This window comes from Mesoplodon densirostris, chromosome 18 (genome assembly GCF_025265405.1).
Source record: "Mesoplodon densirostris isolate mMesDen1 chromosome 18, mMesDen1 primary haplotype, whole genome shotgun sequence".
In the NCBI taxonomy this organism is placed as follows: Eukaryota; Metazoa; Chordata; class Mammalia; order Artiodactyla; family Ziphiidae; genus Mesoplodon; species Mesoplodon densirostris.
The window spans coordinates 29,002,617-29,028,183 of record NC_082678.1 but is presented as its reverse complement, the minus strand read 5'-3'; positions in this window follow the sequence as shown (position 1 = coordinate 29,028,183).

Genomic DNA, 25,567 nt, shown 5'->3' with positions numbered 1-25,567 from the left:
ACCAGGTTACGTCCCACTTAAAGTTGAGGTTATGGTCTTCTCCACGACACCTTCAGCGTTTATTGTTTGTAGTATTTTTGCTGATGTTTATTCTGACTAGTGTGAGCTGACACCACTTTGTGGTTGGATTTTCATGCGTCTCATAATCCCTTGAAATTGAGCTTTCTCACATGTCCTTATGTTCCTCAAACTGTGAGTACAGCTTACCTCTTCAAATTGTTTTCATGAAGTATGTGTGACATTTAGAAATATTTTGGCCATTACCTCCCTCAAGACCTTTTGAGGTCAGGTTTCATTTACAGCCCTCCAGTACTGGTGCATATGAAGTGACCCTTAGCACAGGTTTTAAAGCTGCTGTTGCAGGTAACGGCCCGAGGGTGGCAGCATTTCTGCTTTTCCCAATCTGGTAACTAGGGAAACAGACCATCCCGGCAGTGGTGTTCTTCGGTTATATATTAGAGTGGAATGTGCCCCCAAAAGCTGATGTCTCCTTACTTATGTTTGCTTTATGTATTGAATTTATAGTTTTCTGATTGGAGTCATATTCCACTGTGTACATGGACCACTTCTTCTTTGTGCATTCCTCTGTTGATGGACATTTTCGTAGCTTCCAAGTATTGGCTATGTTAAATATTGCTGTAGTGCAGGATTACCAGCCTGTGTCTTTTCTTTTTGGCTGTACGTGGGCCTCTCATTGCCGTGGACCCTCCCATTGCACAGCACAGGCTCCGGACATGCAGGCCCAGCAGCCATAGCTCACGGGACCGGCCGCTCCACAGCATGTGGCATCTTCCTGAACCGGGGCATGAACCCGTGTCCCCTGCATTGGCAGGCGGACTCTGAACCACTGCGCCACCAGTGACGCCCAGCCAGTGTCTTTTTGATTCTCATCCCCTCAGGCGATAGGCCCAGCAGCGGGTATGCTTGATTGAATGGTAGCTCAGTATTTACCTTTCCAAGGCACCTCATTTTTGTTTTCATTACTGGCTCTTACAATGTCCCACGTTGAACCAAGAGTAGGCATTTCTCCAAAACCCCTTCAGCCTTTATTGTTTGCAGAATTTTTGCTGCTGGGCATTCTGACTGGTGTGAGCTGATAGGTTTTTGTCATTTGGATTTGCATATCTTTAATTATTCCTAATGTTCAGCCTTTTCCCATGCCTTTTTAAATTTCTTGTACAGAAAAACAGAAAAAAACAGAGAGTGCAATTAACCTCTTGAAATAGTCTTCTTGGATGGTTGCCCTCTTTTGAATTTTTTGGTCAATTTTCGACCCCAGGATTGTTTTTGAGGGCAGGTGTCATTCACAGGCCTGCAATGAGTGTGAATATTTAGTGACCATTAGCACTGGGTTTAAAGCTGCTGTTGTTGGAAATGGCCACAAGGAGGCGGTATTTCTCCATTCCCACATCTAGTTACTAGGGCAGCAGAGCCTTTCTGGGACCAATGGAATACAGAAGAAGGCATCATTGAAGTCTAATACAGAAAACCATGTCCTGGTGAATGGTAGAATGGCCAGCAGGGTGTAGGAATTAGGGACTACTGGATGTATATCCTCAGTGACTTCACTGACTGTCCTGATATCCTTTACCACGTCCCCAGCAGCCCACGGGGCTGACGTGGTCAGGGCAATGCCAGGTTATGGAGCTCACCTGCGCAACTACCCAGCAGCCCATGGGGCTCTCGTGGTCAGGCCCCTCCCAGGATATGGGGCTCACCTGGGCAGGTCCCCAGCAGACCACAGGGCTCTCATGGTCAGGCTACTCCCAGGTTATGGAGCTCACCTGTGCAACTACCCAGCAGCCCATGGGGCTCTCATGATCAGGCCCCTCCCAGGATACGTAGCTCCCGTGGGCAGGTAGGACAGCAGGGCCGGGAACACAGGAATCGTGCACGTAGCCCTCATTTCAGAGCACCCCAGATGGCCTGTCTCTCAGAGCTGACACAGAGCACGTCAGAGCAGGACTTGAACTAACAAACAGCATCTCCGACAGGTCTGTGACCCTGGGCGTCACTCTGTGCGGCCTCCCTCTGCCTGGTCTTCCAGAGACTTCCACTGCAGACGGGGACCAGGCCTCTGTCTCCACCCATCACCCCTCCTCTCCCTGACTCCTGGGTTCCTCTCATTAACAGAGTGTCTTCTTGAAGTTGTCTCCCACTCATGGGCCCTATAAAATGATAAGAAAACAAGCCAGAGCTGCAGCCCCTTGTCTATCCTGACTCTTAGGAGCCCACACCTGTTCCTTGGACCTGGCCAGTTCAGCGAGGTCCGTTTTCTGCAGTGTGAGCCCCTGAGGTTTGAGGATTGGCTGAGCTGGGCAGCCTGACCCTGCCGGCCAGCCCTGCCCAGGTGTGCCTGTGTTGAGGTCAATATAAACACCACTCCAGGCAGCAAGAGGCACTGCAGGTATGCCTGACGCCATATTCTCTGCCCCGTCAGCAGTCTCGGGGCTGTGCTGGTGGGAGGGTGGGAGGGGCCACGGCTTTGTGGGTGGTCCGGTGTGAGTGGGGCTCTGCTGGAGATTCTGCAGGAGTTGCCAGGCTGCCACCTGCTAAAGAAGAGGATGTGTCACCCATACCTTCGGCTGGAATTTCTCCCCGGGCAGAGGTGAGGAAGGAAAAAAGCAGTGGGGGCCGGGACAGGAGGGGTATCTCAGGCAGGAAAATGGAAAGCTTCCAGAAGAGCGCCCGGGCTCAGGAGCATCCTGGCTGGCCTGCAGGCACCAAGTCGGCCTGCGTGCTGTCGCTGGTGTGGCTCCACGGCCCTTCCTCTAGGCTTTCAAGTCCTTGTACATATTCAGGTGTTTTACCTGGGAAGGGTGGGAACAGTTCAGCAGCAGCTGACCTGGGGCTCCCCTCACGTTTACGCTCAGACGCCTCGGCACGGTCCCCCAGGTTTGCAATGAGGTCGCTTCTTGCGGGGGGCCTGCTGGCTGCATGGGAGATGATTCCCCACCTCTGACCAACTTCAGAATTGTTTACCACTGGAGCAAGTGCCCTGATAGCGTTTTCCTCTGTATAACTGGTGGCTTCTGTTTATTTTTTTTTTCTTTTTTGGTTCAAGGTAGATTTTATTTCTCTTTTATGTATTTATAGATATAAGCATGGAAATAATTCATTCCTATAAATACATCTGTGTGAAGGGAAGAACATTTTTCTGTTTTATTTTTCAATTTTATTTATTTTTGGAAATTTTGAAATGTTATTTATTTTTTTATACAGCAGGTTATTATTAGTTATCTATTTTATACATATACATGTATACAGGTCAATCCCAATCTCCCAACTCACCCCACCACCACCACCCCATGGATTCCCCCCGTTGGTGTCCATACGTTTGTTCTCTACCTCTGTGTCTCTATTTCTGCCCTGCAAACCGGTTCATCTGTATCATTTTTCTAGGTTCCACATATATGCATTAATAAACAATATTTGTTTTTCTCTTTCTGACTTACTTCACTCTGTAGGACAGTCTCTAGATCCATCGACGTCTCTACAAATGACCCAGTTTCATTCCTTTGTATGGCTGAGTAATATTCCATTTTATCTATGTGCCACATCTTTATCCTTTCGTCTGTCTGTGGGCATTTAGGTTGCTTCCATTACGTGGTTATTGTAAATAGTGCTGCAGTGAACATTGTGGTGAATGTGTCTTTTGGATTTATGGTTTTCTCTGGGTATATGCCCAGAAGTGGGATTGCTGGATCATATGGTAATTCTATTTTTAGATTTTTAAGGAACCTCCATACTGTTCTCCATAGTGACTGTATCAATTTACATTCCCACCAATGGTGGAAGAGGGTACCTTTTGTCCACACCCTCCCCAGCATTTGTTGTTTGTAGATCTTCTGATGATGCCCATTCTAACAGGTGTGAGGTGATACCTCATGGTAGTTTTGATTTGCATTTCTCTAATAATTAGTGATGTCGAGCAGCTTTTCATGTGCGTCTTGTCCATCTCTGCATCTTCTTTGAAGAAATGTCTATTTAGATCTTCTACCCATTTTTCTATTGGGTTGTTTGTTTCTTTAATATTAAGCTGCATGAGCTCTTTATATATATTGGAGATTAAACCTTTGTCCATTGATTTCTTTGCAAATATTTTCTCCCATTCTGAGGGTTGCCTTTTTCCATTCCCGTATTTTAGCAAAAAAAAAATAAAGAAAGAAAAGGAAGCAGAACAGAGATGTGCGTAAAATATGCCTCTTGAAACTGTTGTTTTGAAATATGGACGTCTTTTAAAATTTTGGGTCGATATGCGAACCCAGGATTTGTTTTCAGGGCAGGTGTCATTTACAGGCCTGCAATTATCTTGAATATCAACTGACCATTAGCGCTGGGCTTACAGCTGCTGTTGTGTGAAACGGCCACAAGGTGGCAGCAGTTCTCCTTTACCAAATCTGGTTACTAGGGCCACAGAGCCTCAGTGGAAGTCGTGTTCTAGGTTGTAATTTCGAATGGAATGTGCCAGGAAAAAGCCCCTTAAGTTTGTCTCACGACTTCTTGTTCGTTTTTTAAATTTAATTTTTATTTTTTATCACAGCAAGTTTGATTACAATGTTTGGCTTGTTGTAGGTGTGCAAGATGTGGTTCTTTTGCACATATACATATGTCTGTTCTTCCTGGGACCCTTTTCCCATGTACGTTATGACAGAATGTTGAGTAGTCTTCTCTTGGTATTCCGTAGGTGTTTGGTGATTCTATATTTCACCTGTGTTTGTATATGTCTGTTAACCCCAATATCCTAATATATCCAATCCTCACACCTTTCCAGTGGTGAACCATAAGTTTGTTTAATGAATCTGTGATTGCCCTTCTCTGTGGAAATATCTTCACTGGTATCAATTTTTAGGTAACACCTATAAGTGATATCATATGATATGTGTCTTTCTCTTTCTGACTTACTACAAGTCACGTGATTACCTCTAGACTCATCTACGGTGCTGCAAATGGCATTGTGTCCTTTTTTTCCTGGGCTGATATTCTGTCTGTACATGTACCAGTTCGTCTTTGTCCAGTCATCTGTTGAGGGACTTTTTGGTTGCTTCCATGTCATGGCTACTGCAATGCTGCGGCAATGCACATTTGCCTGCCTGTGTCTTTCCAATTCTGTCTTCTTAGGGTCTAGGCCCAGGAGTGGGCCTGCTGTATCATATGGTAGCAAAATGTTTACCTTCTAGAAGACCCTCCATTCTGTTCTCATTACTGGCTCTTACCAGGTTACGTCCCACTTAAAGTTGAGGTTATGGTCTTCTCCACGACACCTTCAGCGTTTATTGTTTGTAGTATTTTTGCTGATGTTTATTCTGACTAGTGTGAGCTGACACCACTTTGTGGTTGGATTTTCATGCGTCTCATAATCCCTTGAAATTGAGCTTTCTCACATGTCCTTATGTTCCTCAAACTGTGAGTACAGCTTACCTCTTCAAATTGTTTTCATGAAGTATGTGTGACATTTAGAAATATTTTGGCCATTACCTCCCTCAAGACCTTTTGAGGTCAGGTTTCATTTACAGCCCTCCAGTACTGGTGCATATGAAGTGACCCTTAGCACAGGTTTTAAAGCTGCTGTTGCAGGTAACGGCCCGAGGGTGGCAGCATTTCTGCTTTTCCCAATCTGGTAACTAGGGAAACAGACCATCCCGGCAGTGGTGTTCTTCGGTTATATATTAGAGTGGAATGTGCCCCCAAAAGCTGATGTCTCCTTACTTATGTTTGCTTTATGTATTGAATTTATAGTTTTCTGATTGGAGTCATATTCCACTGTGTACATGGACCACTTCTTCTTTGTGCATTCCTCTGTTGATGGACATTTTCGTAGCTTCCAAGTATTGGCTATGTTAAATATTGCTGTAGTGCAGGATTACCAGCCTGTGTCTTTTCTTTTTGGCTGTACGTGGGCCTCTCATTGCCGTGGACCCTCCCATTGCACAGCACAGGCTCCGGACATGCAGGCCCAGCAGCCATAGCTCACGGGACCGGCCGCTCCACAGCATGTGGCATCTTCCTGAACCGGGGCATGAACCCGTGTCCCCTGCATTGGCAGGCGGACTCTGAACCACTGCGCCACCAGTGACGCCCAGCCAGTGTCTTTTTGATTCTCATCCCCTCAGGCGATAGGCCCAGCAGCGGGTATGCTTGATTGAATGGTAGCTCAGTATTTACCTTTCCAAGGCACCTCATTTTTGTTTTCATTACTGGCTCTTACAATGTCCCACGTTGAACCAAGGGTAGGCATTTCTCCAAAACCCCATCAGCCTTTATTGTTTGCAGAATTTTTGCTGCTGGGCATTCTGACTGGTGTGAGCTGATAGGTTTTTGTCATTTGGATTTGCATATCTTTAATTATTCCTAATGTTCAGCCTTTTCCCATGCCTTTTTAAATTTCTTGTACAGAAAAACAGAAAAAAACAGAGAGTGCAATTAACCTCTTGAAATAGTCTTCTTGGATGGTTGCCCTCTTTTGAATTTTTTGGTCAATTTTCGACCCCAGGATTGTTTTTGAGGGCAGGTGTCATTCACAGGCCTGCAATGAGTGTGAATATTTAGTGACCATTAGCACTGGGTTTAAAGCTGCTGTTGTTGGAAATGGACACAAGGTGGCGGTATTTCTCCATTCCCACATCTAGTTACTAGGGCAGCAGAGCCTTTCTGGGACCAATGGAATACAGAAGAAGGCATCATTGAAGTCTAATACAGAAAACCATGTCCTGGTGGATGGTAGAATGGCCAGCAGGGTGTAGGAATTAGGGACTACTGGATGTATATCCTCAGTGACTTCACTGACTGTCCTGATATCCTTTACCACGTCCCCAGCAGCCCACGGGGCTGACGTGGTCAGGGCAATGCCAGGTTATGGAGCTCACCTGCGCAACTACCCAGCAGCCCATGGGGCTCTCGTGGTCAGGCCCCTCCCAGGATATGGGGCTCACCTGGGCAGGTCCCCAGCAGACCACAGGGCTCTCATGGTCAGGCTACTCCCAGGTTATGGAGCTCACCTGTGCAACTACCCAGCAGCCCATGGGGCTCTCATGATCAGGCCCCTCCCAGGATACGTAGCTCCCGTGGGCAGGTAGGACAGCAGGGCCGGGAACACAGGAATCGTGCACGTAGCCCTCATTTCAGAGCACCCCAGATGGCCTGTCTCTCAGAGCTGACACAGAGCACGTCAGAGCAGGACTTGAACTAACAAACAGCATCTCCGACAGGTCTGTGACCCTGGGCGTCACTCTGTGCGGCCTCCCTCTGCCTGGTCTTCCAGAGACTTCCACTGCAGACGGGGACCAGGCCTCTGTCTCCACCCATCACCCCTCCTCTCCCTGACTCCTGGGTTCCTCTCATTAAGAGAGTGTCTTCTTGAAGTTGTCTCCCACTCATGGGCCCTATAAAATGATTAGAAAACAAGCCAGAGCTGCAGCCCCTTGTCTATCCTGACTCTTAGGAGCCCACACCTGTTCCTTGGACCTGGCCGGTTCAGCGAGGTCCGTTTTCTGCAGTGTGAGCCCCTGAGGTTTGAGGATTGGCTGAGCTGGGCAGCCTGACCCTGCCGGCCAGCCCTGCCCAGGTGTGCCTGTGTTGAGGTCAATATAAACACCACTCCAGGCAGCAAGAGGCACTGCAGGTATGCCTGACGCCATATTCTCTGCCCCGTCAGCAGTCTCGGGGCTGTGCTGGTGGGAGGGTGGGAGGGGCCACGGCTTTGTGGGTGGTCCGGTGTGAGTGGGGCTCTGCTGGAGATTCTGCAGGAGTTGCCAGGCTGCCACCTGCTAAAGAAGAGGATGTGTCACCCTTACCTTCGGCTGGAATTTCTCCCCGGGCAGAGGTGAGGAAGGAAAAAAGCAGTGGGGGCCGGGACAGGAGGGGTATCTCAGGCAGGAAAATGGAAAGCTTCCAGAAGAGCGCCCGGGCTCAGGAGCATCCTGGCTGGCCTGCAGGCACCAAGTCGGCCTGCGTGCTGTCGCTGGTGTGGCTCCACGGCCCTTCCTCTAGGCTTTCAAGTCCTTGTACATATTCAGGTGTTTTACCTGGGAAGGGTGGGAACAGTTCAGCAGCAGCTGACCTGGGGCTCCCCTCACGTTTACGCTCAGACGCCTCGGCACGGTCCCCCAGGTTTGCAATGAGGTCGCTTCTTGCGGGGGGCCTGCTGGCTGCATGGGAGATGATTCCCCACCTCTGACCAACTTCAGAATTGTTTACCACTGGAGCAAGTGCCCTGATAGCGTTTTCCTCTGTATAACTGGTGGCTTCTGTTTTTTTTTTTTTTTCTTTTTTGGTTCAAGGTAGATTTTATTTCTCTTTTATGTATTTATAGATATAAGCATGGAAATAATTCATTCCTATAAATACATCTGTGTGAAGGGAAGAACATTTTTCTGTTTTATTTTTCAATTTTATTTATTTTTGGAAATTTTGAAATGTTATTTATTTTTTTATACAGCAGGTTATTATTAGTTATCTATTTTATACATATACATGTATACAGGTCAATCCCAATCTCCCAACTCACCCCACCACCACCACCCCATGGATTCCCCCCGTTGGTGTCCATACGTTTGTTCTCTACCTCTGTGTCTCTATTTCTGCCCTGCAAACCGGTTCATCTGTATCAATTTTCTAGGTTCCACATATATGCATTAATAAACAATATTTGTTTTTCTCTTTCTGACTTACTTCACTCTGTAGGACAGTCTCTAGATCCATCGACGTCTCTACAAATGAACCAGTTTCATTCCTTTTTATGGCTGAGTAATATTCCATTTTATCTATGTGCCACATCTTTATCCTTTCGTCTGTCTGTGGGCATTTAGGTTGCTTCCATTACGTGGTTATTGTAAATAGTGCTGCAGTGAACATTGTGGTGAATGTGTCTTTTGGATTTATGGTTTTCTCTGGGTATATGCCCAGAAGTGGGATTGCTGGATCATATGGTAATTCTATTTTTAGATTTTTAAGGAACCTCCATACTGTTCTCCATAGTGACTGTATCAATTTACATTCCCACCAATGGTGGAAGAGGGTACCTTTTGTCCACACCCTCCCCAGCATTTGTTGTTTGTAGATCTTCTGATGATGCCCATTCTAACAGGTGTGAGGTGATACCTCATGGTAGTTTTGATTTGCATTTCTCTAATAATTAGTGATGTCGAGCAGCTTTTCATGTGCGTCTTGTCCATCTCTGCATCTTCTTTGAAGAAATGTCTATTTAGATCTTCTACCCATTTTTCTATTGGGTTGTTTGTTTCTTTAATATTAAGCTGCATGAGCTCTTTATATATATTGGAGATTAAACCTTTGTCCATTGATTTCTTTGCAAATACTTTCTCCCATTCTGAGGGTTGCCTTTTTCCATTCCCGTATTTTAGCAAAAAAAAAAATAAAGAAAGAAAAGGAAGCAGAACAGAGATGTGCGTAAAATATGCCTCTTGAAACTGTTGTTTTGAAATATGGACGTCTTTTAAAATTTTGGGTCGATATGCGAACCCAGGATTTGTTTTCAGGGCAGGTGTCATTTACAGGCCTGCAATTATCTTGAATATCAACTGACCATTAGCGCTGGGCTTACAGCTGCTGTTGTGTGAAACGGCCACAAGGTGGCAGCAGTTCTCCTTTACCAAATCTGGTTACTAGGGCCACAGAGCCTCAGTGGAAGTCGTGTTCTAGGTTGTAATTTCGAATGGAATGTGCCAGGAAAAAGCCCCTTAAGTTTGTCTCACGACTTCTTGTTCGTTTTTTAAATTTAATTTTTATTTTTTATCACAGCAAGTTTGATTACAATGTTTGGCTTGTTGTAGGTGTGCAAGATGTGGTTCTTTTGCACATATACATATGTCTGTTCTTCCTGGGACCCTTTTCCCATGTACGTTATGACAGAATGTTGAGTAGTCTTCTCTTGGTATTCCGTAGGTGTTTGGTGATTCTATATTTCACCTGTGTTTGTATATGTCTGTTAACCCCAATATCCTAATATATCCAATCCTCACACCTTTCCAGTGGTGAACCATAAGTTTGTTTAATGAATCTGTGATTGCCCTTCTCTGTGGAAATATCTTCACTGGTATCAATTTTTAGGTAACACCTATAAGTGATATCATATGATATGTGTCTTTCTCTTTCTGACTTACTACAAGTCACGTGATTACCTCTAGACTCATCTACGGTGCTGCAAATGGCATTGTGTCCTTTTTTTCCTGGGCTGATATTCTGTCTGTACATGTACCAGTTCGTCTTTGTCCAGTCATCTGTTGAGGGACTTTTTGGTTGCTTCCATGTCATGGCTACTGCAATGCTGCGGCAATGCACATTTGCCTGCCTGTGTCTTTCCAATTCTGTCTTCTTAGGGTCTAGGCCCAGGAGTGGGCCTGCTGTATCATATGGTAGCAAAATGTTTACCTTCTAGAAGACCCTCCATTCTGTTCTCATTACTGGCTCTTACCAGGTTACGTCCCACTTAAAGTTGAGGTTATGGTCTTCTCCACGACACCTTCAGCGTTTATTGTTTGTAGTATTTTTGCTGATGTTTATTCTGACTAGTGTGAGCTGACACCACTTTGTGGTTGGATTTTCATGCGTCTCATAATCCCTTGAAATTGAGCTTTCTCACATGTCCTTATGTTCCTCAAACTGTGAGTACAGCTTACCTCTTCAAATTGTTTTCATGAAGTATGTGTGACATTTAGAAATATTTTGGCCATTACCTCCCTCAAGACCTTTTGAGGTCAGGTTTCATTTACAGCCCTCCAGTACTGGTGCATATGAAGTGACCCTTAGCACAGGTTTTAAAGCTGCTGTTGCAGGTAACGGCCCGAGGGTGGCAGCATTTCTGCTTTTCCCAATCTGGTAACTAGGGAAACAGACCATCCCGGCAGTGGTGTTCTTCGGTTATATATTAGAGTGGAATGTGCCCCCAAAAGCTGATGTCTCCTTACTTATGTTTGCTTTATGTATTGAATTTATAGTTTTCTGATTGGAGTCATATTCCACTGTGTACATGGACCACTTCTTCTTTGTGCATTCCTCTGTTGATGGACATTTTCGTAGCTTCCAAGTATTGGCTATGTTAAATATTGCTGTAGTGCAGGATTACCGGCCTGTGTCTTTTCTTTTTGGCTGTACGTGGGCCTCTCATTGCCGTGGACCCTCCCATTGCACAGCACAGGCTCCGGACATGCAGGCCCAGCAGCCATAGCTCACGGGACCGGCCGCTCCACAGCATGTGGCATCTTCCTGAACCGGGGCATGAACCCGTGTCCCCTGCATTGGCAGGCGGACTCTGAACCACTGCGCCACCAGTGACGCCCAGCCAGTGTCTTTTTGATTCTCATCCCCTCAGGCGATAGGCCCAGCAGCGGGTATGCTTGATTGAATGGTAGCTCAGTATTTACCTTTCCAAGGCACCTCATTTTTGTTTTCATTACTGGCTCTTACAATGTCCCACGTTGAACCAAGGGTAGGCATTTCTCCAAAACCCCTTCAGCCTTTATTGTTTGCAGAATTTTTGCTGCTGGGCATTCTGACTGGTGTGAGCTGATAGGTTTTTGTCATTTGGATTTGCATATCTTTAATTATTCCTAATGTTCAGCCTTTTCCCATGCCTTTTTAAATTTCTTGTACAGAAAAACAGAAAAAAACAGAGAGTGCAATTAACCTCTTGAAATAGTCTTCTTGGATGGTTGCCCTCTTTTGAATTTTTTGGTCAATTTTCGACCCCAGGATTGTTTTAGAGGGCAGGTGTCATTCACAGGCCTGCAATGAGTGTGAATATTTAGTGACCATTAGCACTGGGTTTAAAGCTGCTGTTGTTGGAAATGGCCACAAGGTGGCGGTATTTCTCCATTCCCACATCTAGTTACTAGGGCAGCAGAGCCTTTCTGGGACCAATGGAATACAGAAGAAGGCATCATTGAAGTCTAATACAGAAAACCATGTCCTGGTGAATGGTAGAATGGCCAGCAGGGTGTAGGAATTAGGGACTACTGGATGTATATCCTCGGTGACTTCACTGACTGTCCTGATATCCTTTACCACGTCCCCAGCAGCCCACGGGGCTGACGTGGTCAGGGCAATGCCAGGTTATGGAGCTCACCTGCGCAACTACCCAGCAGCCCATGGGGCTCTCGTGGTCAGGCCCCTCCCAGGATATGGGGCTCACCTGGGCAGGTCCCCAGCAGACCACAGGGCTCTCATGGTCAGGCTACTCCCAGGTTATGGAGCTCACCTGTGCAACTACCCAGCAGCCCATGGGGCTCTCATGATCAGGCCCCTCCCAGGATACGTAGCTCCCGTGGGCAGGTAGGACAGCAGGGCCGGGAACACAGGAATCGTGCACGTAGCCCTCATTTCAGAGCACCCCAGATGGCCTGTCTCTCAGAGCTGACACAGAGCACGTCAGAGCAGGACTTGAACTAACAAACAGCATCTCCGACAGGTCTGTGACCCTGGGCGTCACTCTGTGCGGCCTCCCTCTGCCTGGTCTTCCAGAGACTTCCACTGCAGACGGGGACCAGGCCTCTGTCTCCACCCATCACCCCTCCTCTCCCTGACTCCTGGGTTCCTCTCATTAAGAGAGTGTCTTCTTGAAGTTGTCTCCCACTCATGGGCCCGATAAAATGATTAGAAAACAAGCCAGAGCTGCAGCCCCTTGTCTATCCTGACTCTTAGGAGCCCACACCTGTTCCTTGGACCTGGCCAGTTCAGCGAGGTCCGTTTTCTGCAGTGTGAGCCCCTGAGGTTTGAGGATTGGCTGAGCTGGGCAGCCTGACCCTGCCGGCCAGCCCTGCCCAGGTGTGCCTGTGTTGAGGTCAATATAAACACCACTCCAGGCAGCAAGAGGCACTGCAGGTATGCCTGACGCCATATTCTCTGCCCCGTCAGCAGTCTCGGGGCTGTGCTGGTGGGAGGGTGGGAGGGGCCACGGCTTTGTGGGTGGTCCGGTGTGAGTGGGGCTCTGCTGGAGATTCTGCAGGAGTTGCCAGGCTGCCACCTGCTAAAGAAGAGGATGTGTCACCCATACCTTCGGCTGGAATTTCTCCCCGGGCAGAGGTGAGGAAGGAAAAAAGCAGTGGGGGCCGGGACAGGAGGGGTATCTCAGGCAGGAAAATGGAAAGCTTCCAGAAGAGCGCCCGGGCTCAGGAGCATCCTGGCTGGCCTGCAGGCACCAAGTCGGCCTGCGTGCTGTCGCTGGTGTGGCTCCACGGCCCTTCCTCTAGGCTTTCAAGTCCTTGTACATATTCAGGTGTTTTACCTGGGAAGGGTGGGAACAGTTCAGCAGCAGCTGACCTGGGGCTCCCCTCACGTTTAGTCTCAGACGCCTCGGCACGGTCCCCCAGGTTTGCAATGAGGTCGCTTCTTGCGGGGGGCCTGCTGGCTGCATGGGAGATGATTCCCCACCTCTGACCAACTTCAGAATTGTTTACCACTGGAGCAAGTGCCCTGATAGCGTTTTCCTCTGTATAACTGGTGGCTTCTGTTTTTTTTTTTTTCTTTTTTGGTTCAAGGTAGATTTTATTTCTCTTTTATGTATTTATAGATATAAGCATGGAAATAATTCATTCCTATAAATACATCTGTGTGAAGGGAAGAACATTTTTCTGTTTTATTTTTCAATTTTATTTATTTTTGGAAATTTTGAAATGTTATTTATTTTTTTATACAGCAGGTTATTATTAGTTATCTATTTTATACATATACATGTATACAGGTCAATCCCAATCTCCCAACTCACCCCACCACCACCACCCCATGGATTCCCCCCCTTGGTGTCCATACGTTTGTTCTCTACCTCTGTGTCTCTATTTCTGCCCTGCAAACCGGTTCATCTGTATCATTTTTCTAGGTTCCACATATATGCATTAATAAACAATATTTGTTTTTCTCTTTCTGACTTACTTCACTCTGTAGGACAGTCTCTAGATCCATCGACGTCTCTACAAATGACCCAGTTTCATTCCTTTGTATGGCTGAGTAATATTCCATTTTATCTATGTGCCACATCTTTATCCTTTCGTCTGTCTGTGGGCATTTAGGTTGCTTCCATTACGTGGTTATTGTAAATAGTGCTGCAGTGAACATTGTGGTGAATGTGTCTTTTGGATTTATGGTTTTCTCTGGGTATATGCCCAGAAGTGGGATTGCTGGATCATATGGTAATTCTATTTTTAGATTTTTAAGGAACCTCCATACTGTTCTCCATAGTGACTGTATCAATTTACATTCCCACCAATGGTGGAAGAGGGTACCTTTTGTCCACACCCTCCCCAGCATTTGTTGTTTGTAGATCTTCTGATGATGCCCATTCTAACAGGTGTGAGGTGATACCTCATGGTAGTTTTGATTTGCATTTCTCTAATAATTAGTGATGTCGAGAAGCTTTTCATGTGCGTCTTGTCCATCTCTGCATCTTCTTTGAAGAAATGTCTATTTAGATCTTCTACCCATTTTTCTATTGGGTTGTTTGTTTCTTTAATATTAAGCTGCATGAGCTCTTTATATATATTGGAGATTAAACCTTTGTCCATTGATTTCTTTGCAAATACTTTCTCCCATTCTGAGGGTTGCCTTTTTCCATTCCCGTATTTTAGCAAAAAAAAAAATAAAGAAAGAAAAGGAAGCAGAACAGAGATGTGCGTAAAATATGCCTCTTGAAACTGTTGTTTTGAAATATGGACGTCTTTTAAAATTTTGGGTCGATATGCGAACCCAGGATTTGTTTTCAGGGCAGGTGTCATTTACAGGCCTGCAATTATCTTGAATATCAACTGACCATTAGCGCTGGGCTTACAGCTGCTGTTGTGTGAAACGGCCACAAGGTGGCAGCAGTTCTCCTTTACCAAATCTGGTTACTAGGGCCACAGAGCCTCAGTGGAAGTCGTGTTCTAGGTTGTAATTTCGAATGGAATGTGCCAGGAAAAAGCCCCTTAAGTTTGTCTCACGACTTCTTGTTCGTTTTTTAAATTTAATTTTTATTTTTTATCACAGCAAGTTTGATTACAATGTTTGGCTTGTTGTAGGTGTGCAAGATGTGGTTCTTTTGCACATATACATATGTCTGTTCTTCCTGGGACCCTTTTCCCATGTACGTTATGACAGAATGTTGAGTAGTCTTCTCTTGGTATTCCGTAGGTGTTTGGTGATTCTATATTTCACCTGTGTTTGTATATGTCTGTTAACCCCAATATCCTAATATATCCAATCCTCACACCTTTCCAGTGGTGAACCATAAGTTTGTTTAATGAATCTGTGATTGCCCTTCTCTGTGGAAATATCTTCACTGGTATCAATTTTTAGGTAACACCTATAAGTGATATCATATGATATGTGTCTTTCTCTTTCTGACTTACTACAAGTCACGTGATTACCTCTAGACTCATCTACGGTGCTGCAAATGGCATTGTGTCCTTTTTTTCCTGGGCTGATATTCTGTCTGTACATGTACCAGTTCGTCTTTGTCCAGTCATCTGTTGAGGGACTTTTTGGTTGCTTCCATGTCATGGCTACTGCAATGCTGCGGCAATACACATTTGCCTGCCTGTGTCTTTCCAATTCTGTCTTCTTAGGGTCTAGGCCCAGGAGTGGGCCTGCTGTATCATATGGTAGCAAAATGTTTACCTTCTAGAAGACCCTCCATTCTGTTCTCATTACTGGCTCTTACCAGGTTACGTCCCACTTAAAGTTGAGGTTATGGTCTTCTCCACGACACCTTCAGCGTTTATTGTTTGTAGTATTTTTGCTGATGTTTATTCTGACTAGTGTGAGCTGACACCACTTTGTGGTTGGATTTTCATGCGTCTCATAATCCCTTGAAATTGAGCTTTCTCACATGTCCTTATGTTCCTCAAACTGTGAGTACAGCTTACCTCTTCAAATTGTTTTCATGAAGTATGTGTGACATTTAGAAATATTTTGGCCATTACCTCCCTCAAGACATTTTGAGGTCAGGTTTCATTTACAGCCCTCCAGTACTGGTGCATATGAAGTGACCCTTAGCACAGGTTTTAAAGCTGCTGTTGCAGGTAACGGCCCGAGGGTGGCAGCATTTCTGCTTTTCCCAATCTGGTAACTAGGGAAACAGACCATCCCGGCAGTGGTGTTCTTCGGTTATATATTAGAGTGGAATGTGCCCCCAAAAGCTGATGTCTCCTTACTTATGTTTGCTTTATGTATTGAATTTATAGTTTTCTGATTGGAGTCATATTCCACTGTGTACATGGACCACTTCTTCTTTGTGCATTCCTCTGTTGATGGACATTTTCGTAGCTTCCAAGTATTGGCTATGTTAAATATTGCTGTAGTGCAGGATTACCAGCCTGTGTCTTTTCTTTTTGGCTGTACGTGGGCCTCTCATTGCCGTGGACCCTCCCATTGCACAGCACAGGCTCCGGACATGCAGGCCCAGCAGCCATAGCTCACGGGACCGGCCGCTCCACAGCATGTGGCATCTTCCTGAACCGGGGCATGAACCCGTGTCCCCTGCATTGGCAGGCGGACTCTGAACCACTGCGCCACCAGTGACGCCCAGCCAGTGTCTTTTTGATTCTCATCCCCTCAGGCGATAGGCCCAGCAGCGGGTATGCTTGATTGAATGGTAGCTCAGTATTTACCTTTCCAAGGCACCTCATTTTTGTTTTCATTACTGGCTCTTACAATGTCCCACGTTGAACCAAGGGTAGGCATTTCTCCAAAACCCCTTCAGCCTTTATTGTTTGCAGAATTTTTGCTGCTGGGCATTCTGACTGGTGTGAGCTGATAGGTTTTTGTCATTTGGATTTGCATATCTTTAATTATTCCTAATGTTCAGCCTTTTTCCATGCCTTTTTAAATTTCTTGTACAGAAAAACAGAAAAAAACAGAGAGTGCAATTAACCTCTTGAAATAGTCTTCTTGGATGGTTGCCCTCTTTTGAATTTTTTGGTCAATTTTCGACCCCAGGATTGTTTTAGAGGGCAGGTGTCATTCACAGGCCTGCAATGAGTGTGAATATTTAGTGACCATTAGCACTGGGTTTAAAGCTGCTGTTGTTGGAAATGGCCACAAGGTGGCGGTATTTCTCCATTCCCACATCTAGTTACTAGGGCAGCAGAGCCTTTCTGGGACCAATGGAATACAGAAGAAGGCATCATTGAAGTCTAATACAGAAAACCATGTCCTGGTGAATGGTAGAATGGCCAGCAGGGTGTAGGAATTAGGGACTACTGGATGTATATCCTCAGTGACTTCACTGACTGTCCTGATATCCTTTACCACGTCCCCAGCAGCCCACGGGGCTGACGTGGTCAGGGCAATGCCAGGTTATGGAGCTCACCTGCGCAACTACCCAGCAGCCCATGGGGCTCTCGTGGTCAGGCCCCTCCCAGGATATGGGGCTCACCTGGGCAGGTCCCCAGCAGACCACAGGGCTCTCATGGTCAGGCTACTCCCAGGTTATGGAGCTCACCTGTGCAACTACCCAGCAGCCCATGGGGCTCTCATGATCAGGCCCCTCCCAGGATACGTAGCTCCCGTGGGCAGGTAGGACAGCAGGGCCGGGAACACAGGAATCGTGCACGTAGCCCTCATTTCAGAGCACCCCAGATGGCCTGTCTCTCAGAGCTGACACAGAGCACGTCAGAGCAGGACTTGAACTAACAAACAGCATCTCCGACAGGTCTGTGACCCTGGGCGTCACTCTGTGCGGCCTCCCTCTGCCTGGTCTTCCAGAGACTTCCACTGCAGACGGGGACCAGGCCTCTGTCTCCACCCATCACCCCTCCTCTCCCTGACTCCTGGGTTCCTCTCATTAAGAGAGTGTCTTCTTGAAGTTGTCTCCCACTCATGGGCCCGATAAAATGATTAGAAAACAAGCCAGAGCTGCAGCCCCTTGTCTATCCTGACTCTTAGGAGCCCACACCTGTTCCTTGGACCTGGCCAGTTCAGCGAGGTCCGTTTTCTGCAGTGTGAGCCCCTGAGGTTTGAGGATTGGCTGAGCTGGGCAGCCTGACCCTGCCGGCCAGCCCTGCCCAGGTGTGCCTGTGTTGAGGTCAATATAAACACCACTCCAGGCAGCAAGAGGCACTGCAGGTATGCCTGACGCCATATTCTCTGCCCCGTCAGCAGTCTCGGGGCTGTGCTGGTGGGAGGGTGGGAGGGGCCACGGCTTTGTGGGTGGTCCGGTGTGAGTGGGGCTCTGCTGGAGATTCTGCAGGAGTTGCCAGGCTGCCACCTGCTAAAGAAGAGGATGTGTCACCCATACCTTCGGCTGGAATTTCTCCCCGGGCAGAGGTGAGGAAGGAAAAAAGCAGTGGGGGCCGGGACAGGAGGGGTATCTCAGGCAGGAAAATGGAAAGCTTCCAGAAGAGCGCCCGGGCTCAGGAGCATCCTGGCTGGCCTGCAGGCACCAAGTCGGCCTGCGTGCTGTCGCTGGTGTGGCTCCACGGCCCTTCCTCTAGGCTTTCAAGTCCTTGTACATATTCAGGTGTTTTACCTGGGAAGGGTGGGAACAGTTCAGCAGCAGCTGACCTGGGGCTCCCCTCACGTTTAGTCTCAGACGCCTCGGCACGGTCCCCCAGGTTTGCAATGAGGTCGCTTCTTGCGGGGGGCCTGCTGGCTGCATGGGAGATGATTCCCCACCTCTGACCAACTTCAGAATTGTTTACCACTGGAGCAAGTGCCCTGATAGCGTTTTCCTCTGTATAACTGGTGGCTTCTGTTTTTTTTTTTTTTTCTTTTTTGGTTCAAGGTAGATTTTATTTCTCTTTTATGTATTTATAGATATAAGCATGGAAATAATTCATTCCTATAAATACATCTGTGTGAAGGGAAGAACATTTTTCTGTTTTATTTTTCAATTTTATTTATTTTTGGAAATTTTGAAATGTTATTTATTTTTTTATACAGCAGGTTATTATTAGTTATCTATTTTATACATATACATGTATACAGGTCAATCCCAATCTCCCAACTCACCCCACCACCACCACCCCATGGATTCCCCCCCTTGGTGTCCATACGTTTGTTCTCTACCTCTGTGTCTCTATTTCTGCCCTGCAAACCGGTTCATCTGTATCATTTTTCTAGGTTCCACATATATGCATTAATAAACAATATTTGTTTTTCTCTTTCTGACTTACTTCACTCTGTAGGACAGTCTCTAGATCCATCGACGTCTCTACAAATGACCCAGTTTCATTCCTTTGTATGGCTGAGTAATATTCCATTTTATCTATGTGCCACATCTTTATCCTTTCGTCTGTCTGTGGGCATTTAGGTTGCTTCCATTACGTGGTTATTGTAAATAGTGCTGCAGTGAACATTGTGGTGAATGTGTCTTTTGGATTTATGGTTTTCTCTGGGTATATGCCCAGAAGTGGGATTGCTGGATCATATGGTAATTCTATTTTTAGATTTTTAAGGAACCTCCATACTGTTCTCCATAGTGACTGTATCAATTTACATTCCCACCAATGGTGGAAGAGGGTACCTTTTGTCCACACCCTCCCCAGCATTTGTTGTTTGTAGATCTTCTGATGATGCCCATTCTAACAGGTGTGAGGTGATACCTCATGGTAGTTTTGATTTGCATTTCTCTAATAATTAGTGATGTCGAGAAGCTTTTCATGTGCGTCTTGTCCATCTCTGCATCTTCTTTGAAGAAATGTCTATTTAGATCTTCTACCCATTTTTCTATTGGGTTGTTTGTTTCTTTAATATTAAGCTGCATGAGCTCTTTATATATATTGGAGATTAAACCTTTGTCTATTGATTTCTTTGCAAATATTTTCTCCCATTCTGAGGGTTGCCTTTTTCCATTCCCGTATTTTAGCAAAAAAAATAAAGAAAGAAAAGGAAGCAGAACAGAGATGTGCGTAAAATATGCCTCTTGAAACTGTTGTTTTGAAATATGGACGTCTTTTAAAATTTTGGGTCGATATGCGAACCCAGGATTTGTTTTCAGGGCAGGTGTCATTTACAGGCCTGCAATTATCTTGAATATCAACTGACCATTAGCGCTGGGCTTACAGCTGCTGTTGTGTGAAACGGCCACAAGGTGGCAGCAGTTCTCCTTTACCAAATCTGGTTACTAGGGCCACAGAGCCTCAGTGGAAGTCGTGTTCTAGGTTGTAATTTCGAATGGAATGTGCCAGGAAAAAGCCCCTTAAGTTTGTCTCACGACTTCTTGTTCGTTTTTTAAATTTAATTTTTATTTTTTATCACAGCAAGTTTGATTACAATGTTTGGCTTGTTGTAGGTGTGCAAGATGTGGTTCTTTTGCACATATACATATGTCTGTTCTTCCTGGGACCCTTTTCCCATGTACGTTATGACAGAATTTTGAGTAGTCTTCTCTTGGTATTCCGTAGGTGTTTGGTGATTCTATATTTCACCTGTGTTTGTATATGTCTGTTAACCCCAATATCCTAATATATCCAATCCTCACACCTTTCCAGTGGTGAACCATAAGTTTGTTTAATGAATCTGTGATTGCCCTTCTCTGTGGAAATATCTTCACTGGTATCAATTTTTAGGTAACACCTATAAGTGATATCATATGATATGTGTCTTTCTCTTTCTGACTTACTACAAGTCACGTGATTACCTCTAGACTCATCTACGGTGCTGCAAATGGCATTGTGTCCTTTTTTTCCTGGGCTAATATTCTGTCTGTACATGTACCAGTTCGTCTTTGTCCAGTCATCTGTTGAGGGACTTTTTGGTTGCTTCCATGTCATGGCTACTGCAATGCTGCGGCAATGCACATTTGCCTGCCTGTGTCTTTCCAATTCTGTCTTCTTAGGGTCTAGGCCCAGGAGTGGGCCTGCTGTATCATATGGTAGCAAAATGTTTACCTTCTAGAAGACCCTCCATTCTGTTCTCATTACTGGCTCTTACCAGGTTACGTCCCACTTAAAGTTGAGGTTATGGTCTTCTCCACGACACCTTCAGCGTTTATTGTTTGTAGTATTTTTGCTGATGTTTATTCTGACTAGTGTGAGCTGACACCACTTTGTGGTTGGATTTTCATGCGTCTCATAATCCCTTGAAATTGAGCTTTCTCACATGTCCTTATGTTCCTCAAACTGTGAGTACAGCTTACCTCTTCAAATTGTTTTCATGAAGTATGTGTGACATTTAGAAATATTTTGGCCATTACCTCCCTCAAGACCTTTTGAGGTCAGGTTTCATTTACAGCCCTCCAGTACTGGTGCATATGAAGTGACCCTTAGCACAGGTTTTAAAGCTGCTGTTGCAGGTAACGGCCCGAGGGTGGCAGCATTTCTGCTTTTCCCAATCTGGTAACTAGGGAAACAGACCATCCCGGCAGTGGTGTTCTTCGGTTATATATTAGAGTGGAATGTGCCCCCAAAAGCTGATGTCTCCTTACTTATGTTTGCTTTATGTATTGAATTTATAGTTTTCTGATTGGAGTCATATTCCACTGTGTACATGGACCACTTCTTCTTTGTGCATTCCTCTGTTGATGGACATTTTCGTAGCTTCCAAGTATTGGCTATGTTAAATATTGCTGTAGTGCAGGATTACCAGCCTGTGTCTTTTCTTTTTGGCTGTACGTGGGCCTCTCATTGCCGTGGACCCTCCCATTGCACAGCACAGGCTCCGGACATGCAGGCCCAGCAGCCATAGCTCACGGGACCGGCCGCTCCACAGCATGTGGCATCTTCCTGAACCGGGGCATGAACCCGTGTCCCCTGCATTGGCAGGCGGACTCTGAACCACTGCGCCACCAGTGACGCCCAGCCAGTGTCTTTTTGATTCTCATCCCCTCAGGCGATAGGCCCAGCAGCGGGTATGCTTGATTGAATGGTAGCTCAGTATTTACCTTTCCAAGGCACCTCATTTTTGTTTTCATTACTGGCTCTTACAATGTCCCACGTTGAACCAAGAGTAGGCATTTCTCCAAAACCCCTTCAGCCTTTATTGTTTGCAGAATTTTTGCTGCTGGGCATTCTGACTGGTGTGAGCTGATAGGTTTTTGTCATTTGGATTTGCATATCTTTAATTATTCCTAATGTTCAGCCTTTTCCCATGCCTTTTTAAATTTCTTGTACAGAAAAACAGAAAAAAACAGAGAGTGCAATTAACCTCTTGAAATAGTCTTCTTGGATGGTTGCCCTCTTTTGAATTTTTTGGTCAATTTTCGACCCCAGGATTGTTTTTGAGGGCAGGTGTCATTCACAGGCCTGCAATGAGTGTGAATATTTAGTGACCATTAGCACTGGGTTTAAAGCTGCTGTTGTTGGAAATGGCCACAAGGAGGCGGTATTTCTCCATTCCCACATCTAGTTACTAGGGCAGCAGAGCCTTTCTGGGACCAATGGAATACAGAAGAAGGCATCATTGAAGTCTAATACAGAAAACCATGTCCTGGTGAATGGTAGAATGGCCAGCAGGGTGTAGGAATTAGGGACTACTGGATGTATATCCTCAGTGACTTCACTGACTGTCCTGATATCCTTTACCACGTCCCCAGCAGCCCACGGGGCTGACGTGGTCAGGGCAATGCCAGGTTATGGAGCTCACCTGCGCAACTACCCAGCAGCCCATGGGGCTCTCGTGGTCAGGCCCCTCCCAGGATATGGGGCTCACCTGGGCAGGTCCCCAGCAGACCACAGGGCTCTCATGGTCAGGCTACTCCCAGGTTATGGAGCTCACCTGTGCAACTACCCAGCAGCCCATGGGGCTCTCATGATCAGGCCCCTCCCAGGATACGTAGCTCCCGTGGGCAGGTAGGACAGCAGGGCCGGGAACACAGGAATCGTGCACGTAGCCCTCATTTCAGAGCACCCCAGATGGCCTGTCTCTCAGAGCTGACACAGAGCACGTCAGAGCAGGACTTGAACTAACAAACAGCATCTCCGACAGGTCTGTGACCCTGGGCGTCACTCTGTGCGGCCTCCCTCTGCCTGGTCTTCCAGAGACTTCCACTGCAGACGGGGACCAGGCCTCTGTCTCCACCCATCACCCCTCCTCTCCCTGACTCCTGGGTTCCTCTCATTAACAGAGTGTCTTCTTGAAGTTGTCTCCCACTCATGGGCCCTATAAAATGATAAGAAAACAAGCCAGAGCTGCAGCCCCTTGTCTATCCTGACTCTTAGGAGCCCACACCTGTTCCTTGGACCTGGCCAGTTCAGCGAGGTCCGTTTTCTGCAGTGTGAGCCCCTGAGGTTTGAGGATTGGCTGAGCTGGGCAGCCTGACCCTGCCGGCCAGCCCTGCCCAGGTGTGCCTGTGTTGAGGTCAATATAAACACCACTCCAGGCAGCAAGAGGCACTGCAGGTATGCCTGACGCCATATTCTCTGCCCCGTCAGCAGTCTCGGGGCTGTGCTGGTGGGAGGGTGGGAGGGGCCACGGCTTTGTGGGTGGTCCGGTGTGAGTGGGGCTCTGCTGGAGATTCTGCAGGAGTTGCCAGGCTGCCACCTGCTAAAGAAGAGGATGTGTCACCCATACCTTCGGCTGGAATTTCTCCCCGGGCAGAGGTGAGGAAGGAAAAAAGCAGTGGGGGCCGGGACAGGAGGGGTATCTCAGGCAGGAAAATAGAAAGCTTCCAGAAGAGCGCCCGGGCTCAGGAGCATCCTGGCTGGCCTGCAGGCACCAAGTCGGCCTGCGTGCTGTCGCTGGTGTGGCTCCACGGCCCTTCCTCTAGGCTTTCAAGTCCTTGTACATATTCAGGTGTTTTACCTGGGAAGGGTGGGAACAGTTCAGCAGCAGCTGACCTGGGGCTCCCCTCACGTTTACGCTCAGACGCCTCGGCACGGTCCCCCAGGTTTGCAATGAGGTCGCTTCTTGCGGGGGGCCTGCTGGCTGCATGGGAGATGATTCCCCACCTCTGACCAACTTCAGAATTGTTTACCACTGGAGCAAGTGCCCTGATAGCGTTTTCCTCTGTATAACTGGTGGCTTCTGTTTATTTTTTTTTTCTTTTTTGGTTCAAGGTAGATTTTATTTCTCTTTTATGTATTTATAGATATAAGCATGGAAATAATTCATTCCTATAAATACATCTGTGTGAAGGGAAGAACATTTTTCTGTTTTATTTTTCAATTTTATTTATTTTTGGAAATTTTGAAATGTTATTTATTTTTTTATACAGCAGGTTATTATTAGTTATCTATTTTATACATATACATGTATACAGGTCAATCCCAATCTCCCAACTCACCCCACCACCACCACCCCATGGATTCCCCCCGTTGGTGTCCATACGTTTGTTCTCTACCTCTGTGTCTCTATTTCTGCCCTGCAAACCGGTTCATCTGTATCATTTTTCTAGGTTCCACATATATGCATTAATAAACAATATTTGTTTTTCTCTTTCTGACTTACTTCACTCTGTAGGACAGTCTCTAGATCCATCGACGTCTCTACAAATGACCCAGTTTCATTCCTTTGTATGGCTGAGTAATATTCCATTTTATCTATGTGCCACATCTTTATCCTTTCGTCTGTCTGTGGGCATTTAGGTTGCTTCCATTACGTGGTTATTGTAAATAGTGCTGCAGTGAACATTGTGGTGAATGTGTCTTTTGGATTTATGGTTTTCTCTGGGTATATGCCCAGAAGTGGGATTGCTGGATCATATGGTAATTCTATTTTTAGATTTTTAAGGAACCTCCATACTGTTCTCCATAGTGACTGTATCAATTTACATTCCCACCAATGGTGGAAGAGGGTACCTTTTGTCCACACCCTCCCCAGCATTTGTTGTTTGTAGATCTTCTGATGATGCCCATTCTAACAGGTGTGAGGTGATACCTCATGGTAGTTTTGATTTGCATTTCTCTAATAATTAGTGATGTCGAGCAGCTTTTCATGTGCGTCTTGTCCATCTCTGCATCTTCTTTGAAGAAATGTCTATTTAGATCTTCTACCCATTTTTCTATTGGGTTGTTTGTTTCTTTAATATTAAGCTGCATGAGCTCTTTATATATATTGGAGATTAAACCTTTGTCCATTGATTTCTTTGCAAATATTTTCTCCCATTCTGAGGGTTGCCTTTTTCCATTCCCGTATTTTAGCAAAAAAAAAATAAAGAAAGAAAAGGAAGCAGAACAGAGATGTGCGTAAAATATGCCTCTTGAAACTGTTGTTTTGAAATATGGACGTCTTTTAAAATTTTGGGTCGATATGCGAACCCAGGATTTGTTTTCAGGGCAGGTGTCATTTACAGGCCTGCAATTATCTTGAATATCAACTGACCATTAGCGCTGGGCTTACAGCTGCTGTTGTGTGAAACGGCCACAAGGTGGCAGCAGTTCTCCTTTACCAAATCTGGTTACTAGGGCCACAGAGCCTCAGTGGAAGTCGTGTTCTAGGTTGTAATTTCGAATGGAATGTGCCAGGAAAAAGCCCCTTAAGTTTGTCTCACGACTTCTTGTTCGTTTTTTCAATTTAATTTTTATTTTTTATCACAGCAAGTTTGATTACAATGTTTGGCTTGTTGTAGGTGTGCAAGATGTGGTTCTTTTGCACATATACATATGTCTGTTCTTCCTGGGACCCTTTTCCCATGTACGTTATGACAGAATGTTGAGTAGTCTTCTCTTGGTATTCCGTAGGTGTTTGGTGATTCTATATTTCA